Below are 6,000 nucleotides of genomic sequence, written 5' to 3' on the forward strand. Positions count from 1 at the left end.
AGGGAATGTATGTCAAGGGATAGGATATTGGGGTTTTTTAATGTAGACTGTAGAGTGAAAAAGGGTAATCTTTTAGAACTAGCTGAAAAGAAGCAAGCTGGGATGTTAGGTGCATCTCTGACTTGTTAAGGATAGTACTCCTTGACAAAGAAGCAAATTAGATATGACACTGAATACATTATTAGCAATTACATCTTGCCCCTTTATAAAATATAGTAGCAGGGGACATGCAATTTCCATTAAGATGCTTAATAGGGAATTTTAACCCTTTTCTTTCCTGGCTCGAAATCTCTCCCTGCCTAAACCTACACTATTAGCTCCAAAAGGCAGGCCTCCATTAGAATCAATTACAGCTTTCCTTCTCCATCTAAAACAGCAGTGCTGGGCAGATGGTGTTTGGGAATCATGATGAGAGAAGAAAGGGTTAAACTTCCTGTTCCCATTTGTTATGATATTGATGAAAAAATCTCTCTCTCTCTCTCTCTCACAAACACACACACACACACACACACACACACTCACACATCAAGCTAAAGCATATAATTGACAAGAAATGATACATTTAGTATCACAATTAATTTGGCCTTGAAGCTCCACCTACTGCCGCCTGTGTTATTTTAATTATTATTATTATAGAAATTGCAGACATTTCCTTTCTTCTCACAGAGAAACTGATTCCATATAAAAACTTAAAACTTTGGTAGAATGAAACCATATGCCACTATCACACATTCTTTATTTTGGCAATCTATAAACCTGCCTTCCATTTTTAGAAAACACACAGGATGATGTTATTTCCCACACAGCAGATACGTCCTGTGTAGGAAAATGATCAGGTGTGAGCTTGCCCTAAGGAGCAGCAACTCAACAGGTGCCTGAACCAACTGTCATTTCACTTCAGCTGCTTCATAGCGATACCAGTCTGCTTTATTCCACCTCTCAAAAATGCATGTGCACATACAGTAAAACATGAATGAGCACAAATTATGACGCCAGAGTATTCTGTATCGTGCCTCCCCAGTCTTTGTGGGAAGGCCGCTATATTTTGGCAGTCTTTTTAAAATACAAATAAGCAAACGAAGAAACATTTTGCCACATTCCGTTAAGCTCAACTGCTTTGTGGTTTTTAAAAAGGCACCCAGTTTTCAAGAATAGCCAAGTTCTGCATGACTAACCCCGATTAAAGCAGCCGTAGCTCTCCCCAGCTCTGACATTTCCAATGTGTTCCCAAGCACTACCCACCAAGGTTTACATCAGCTTGCTACCAGAAGGCTGTGAACTGACCAGCCATATTCCTGGGGCCTCTGAATCACCAGCAGCGTGAGAGGAGGTGGGAATTAGCTGTTGCCACACCCACAAGAAATATGTTAAGACAAGCAGCAGTAGCCCACTTCTCCTGGGACTTCGCGTTGCGAAGCAAACCACCTCAAATGAGCAATAGAAGGTTCTCCTTCCTGATACCTCATTGCACTAATGAGGAAGAAGAGAATACAGCCTGCCCAGAAATGTAAATTAATCGTGCTGAGTTCAATTTATTGGAGGAAAAAATCTCTAAAAGTCAATATTAAGCATCAGAGGCAAATGCTCTGTGCCCAGTGGTGTCACATTCAAGCAAAGTTTTTCTGTTCTGCTACATTGTCAAAATACTTAGTACCTACTATTCAGCACAACTATGATGAACAAAACTGAAGTGAGATACACTACATATGCATGGCAGTACATGTTATGTAATGGATCATTTTAAAAGAAAGTACAGTATATCACATTTTCTACAGAAATCATCCATTATGCTGTATATTGCCAGCTCAAATAGTTTCTAGCCTAAACGATATGTATTTATTTATTTCCTTATTTATTTACAATCATGGCCAAAAATATTGGCACCCTTGCAATTCTGTCAGAAAATGCAACTCTTCTCTCAGAAAACTGTTGTGGTTGAAAATGTTTTGGTACTCACATGTTCATTTCTTTGGTTTGCATTGGAACAACACAAAAAACATAGAGAAGAAAAGTCAAATCTGATACAATCCCACACAGAAACCCAAAAATGCACTGGCCAAAATTATTGGCACCCTGTCTAAATTGTAAGAAGTAATTGCTTTTCCAAGCATGTGATGCTCCTTTAATTTATATTTAAACACACCTGTCACAAGTAAGAGGTGTGGGCAATATAGTAATCACACTTGCAACGAGTTAAGATGGAGAAAAGTTGACTCAACCTTTGTGTTGTGTGTGACACTAAGCATGGAAAGAATGAAGTGTAAAGAGTTGTCTATGGATTTGAGAGAAAAATTGTGGAAAAACAGTGACAATCTCAAGGCTACAAGTCCACCTCCAGAGATCTTAAAGTTCCTGTGTCCACTGTGCGCAATATCATCAAGAGGTTTAGAGCCCATGGCATTGTAGCTAACCTCCCTGGACGTGGACAGAAGAGCAAAATTACTGAAAAATTACAATGAAGGGTTGTTTGAATGGTGGATACAGAACCCAGATTAACTTCCAAACAAATTCAAGCTGATCTGCAGACACAGTGTCACCTTGCACTATCCGTCACCATCTAATTGAAAAGGGACGCTATGGTAGGAGACCCAGGAGGCCTCCACTGCTGACACAAAGGCATAAAAAAAGTTGTGGGTTTTTCGGGCTCTTTGGCCCTGTTCTGAAGGTTGTTCTTCCTAATGTTTCGCCAGTCTCTGTGGCCGGCATCTTCAGAGCACAGAGTGCTGTCCTCTGAAGATGCCGGCCACAGAGACTGGCGAAACATTAGGAAGAACAACCTTCAGAACACGGCCAAAGATCCTGAAAAACCCACAACAACCATTAGATCCCGGCCGTGAAAGCCTTCACGAATGCATAAAAAAGACTGGAGTATGCCAAAACTTATGTGACAAAACCACAATCTTCTGGGAAAACATACTGTGAACAGATGAGACAAAAGTAGAGGACATCATGGCACTGTTTACAAAGAAATGAAGCATTCAAAGAAAAGAACTCAGTCCCTACAGTCAAACATGGTGAAGGTTCAAAGGTGTTTTGGGGTGCTTTGCTGCTTCTGGCACTGGATGCCTTGACTGTGTGAACGGTATCATGAAATCTGATGATTACCAAAGAATTTGGGGGCACAACATAGTGGTTAGTGTCAGAAAGCTACTTCTCCACCAGAGGTCATGGGTCTTCCAGCAGAACAATGACCCAAAACACACTTCAGAAAGCACTCAGAAATGGTTGCAAACAAAGCGCTGGAGAGTTCTGAAATGGCCAGCAATGAGCCCAGATCTGAATCCCATAGATCACCTGTGAAGAGATCTCAAGACAGCAGTTGGGAGAAGGCATCCTTCAAATCTGAAGGCCCTGGAGCAGTTTGCAAAAGAAAGAAGAGTGGTCCAGAATTCCAGTAGAGAGGTGTTGTAACTCATTCATGTTTACAGGAAGCGACTGACTTCAGTTATTTTTTCCAAAGGGGGTGCTATCAAATATTAAGTTAAGGGTGCCAATAATTTTGGCCAGTGCATTTTTGGGTTTCTGTGTGGGATTGTATCAGATTTGACTTTTCTTTTTGGTTTTTCCAATGCAAACAATTTTCTGAGAGAAGGGTTGCATTTTCTGACAGAATTGCAAGGGTGCCAATATTTTTGGCCATGGCTGTATCTTATTTATATGGTTTTAATTCAGGTGCAGAAAAGTTCATTTTTGGATTACAAATCCCAGAATCCTTCAGCTGACACAGCCATGCTGATGGGGATTCTGGGAAGTTTAGTTCAAAAAGTAGTATCTCCATATTCTGGTTTTAAATCAAAATGAACAACTTTAACTGGAACTCCAAACTCGACACAAAAAGGCCAAGTACGACCAAGATATGGTTTTATAACAACTTGCCCTGTGATGAACGTCTGGTGTGGATAACAGATGGTTGGACAGTGTCACTGAAGCGACCAACATGAATTTGACCCGACTCAGGGAGGCAGTGGAAGACAGGAGGGCCTGGTGTGCTCAGGTTCATGGGGTCATGAAGAGTCGGACATGACTTAACGACTAAACAACAACAACAGCAAAATGAGATCTAATGAATTTAGAACACTTCTCAGAACCTACTGTTTGTTTTATGTATCAAACATGACAAAAGAGTTTGCCACTATACAAAGTGTATGTTATGTTTTAAATCTCACAATAATGATACTGGCCATCATTTAAATAATTATTTCTTGAGTTTGTTTTTAAAGCTAATTAAATGCAGAGCAAACGGTTTGTAATGCTTCTGAAAAGAAAAGCTCTTCTGAAGACATGATGGATAATCTCCCAGTCTTCAACAGAAATTGCCTTCAGTCCTCATACAGGACCCACTCAGAAAAACAAATGAAGGATTTGAAAAATTGTCCACCTGACCCTAAGGAGTGCAGGAATGCAGAGGTACAAAATTCCTGCAGAATGTTGATCTCAAGGTTTAAGGTAAATTCACACATACTGCTAATTTGTGCTTCCATCTGAATTGACTATATCTGAATTGTAATGCATACAGGCTTACACCTTTATGTATAAAACAGCTATATCACTTTTTTCACCATATGCTGCGTGGGACCATTGCTGGCACTAAGTCCTTGAAATGAGTGATGAAGTATACGAAAAGACAAAGAAAAGCATGTGGCATTTCCTTACGTTCTGTGGTACAACACAGGCAGAACAGTGTAACATACAAAACAGCCCTTAGGATTGCCAGGGTAACATCATGGAGTTGTGGCAAAACAAGCAATTGACTGATATTGATAGGGTTGGTGGGTGGGTGTGTTTTCTAGTAAACTGCAGTGCAGTGGCAGTTTGTGACAACTGAACAGGATTAAATATTTGGAGTTGATACTCCTTTTTTAATTATTATTTCAGGGAGGAACTTACTTTCTATTGTGTTAGGGACATCAAGTTAGGGATATTTCAGGAGAAAATATCACTACATTTATTTACAGAATGCTCTAGAACTGCTTTTCTTGTTTATAGTCTATTAGACAGCTATTATCCTGTTTACTACTACACTAAGAGCTAGAAGAAGAAACAGGAAGTGACCTCAGAGAGAAAAAAAGGCTGATACAAGTTTAAGAGAAGCAATGTAGGTCTGTAGAAGATGAGAGCAATACACTCTCAGCTTATCTATCTTTTTCATCTCACAACTCAGTTGTGATTACTTGCTACGTGTGTTAGTCTTCTATTTTCAATGGACACTAGCATTAATAAAGTGCAAGGAGAAGTAGCATAACAAGTTGGAAATAACTATAATCTTTTGTTTACAACAGATAAGTCAGATTTTACTGGCTTCCCTCTTTTGGAATGATGACAAAACTTTGTGTCAGTTGTCACTATCCTTTTAAAAACAACAACTTAGTCTATATATTATGCTCAGTGCTATTCACACTTGTCAGAAAACAGCCCTGACAATTGATTTGTGCCTGGATCTGAAGTGGTTAACTGATGAAAAAAGGAGTCAGCTTCTGGAATTTCCCATTGTGTGATTTCATTTTATGAATGATAGTGAGCACAAGAGAGTGTTGTATAGACCAGCTTAACTATTGCCATTGGTGGTGTCACCATTTAGGCTGCCCTCTGCTATATAATGCTTGGCATCCTTTTTCTTGCTGGCAACATGGGCACAATATCTGAAGAGAAAGGTTTTCACCTGCTTGTGGAAGGACTACAAAGATGGAGCCAACCTGGCCTCCTGTAGGAGAGAGTTCCAGTGTCTGGGAACTGCAACAGAGAAGGCCCTCTCCCACATCCCCACTTATGAGGGTGCTGGGAATAAGAGAAAGGCCTCCCCTGATTATCTTAATGCCCAGGCAGGCTCATAGAGAGAGATACCATCTTTCAGATAGCTTGGACCCAAGCCATTTAGGGCTTTATAGGTAAAAGCAGCACTTTGGATAGTGCCCAGCAGCCAGTGGAGCTGTTGTAATAGAGGTGTTACATGTTCTCTGTAACCAGCCCCAGTTAACAATCTGGCTGAGGCATTTTTGACCC

This window comes from Pogona vitticeps, chromosome 2 (genome assembly GCF_051106095.1).
Source record: "Pogona vitticeps strain Pit_001003342236 chromosome 2, PviZW2.1, whole genome shotgun sequence".
Taxonomy (NCBI): Eukaryota; Metazoa; Chordata; class Lepidosauria; order Squamata; family Agamidae; genus Pogona; species Pogona vitticeps.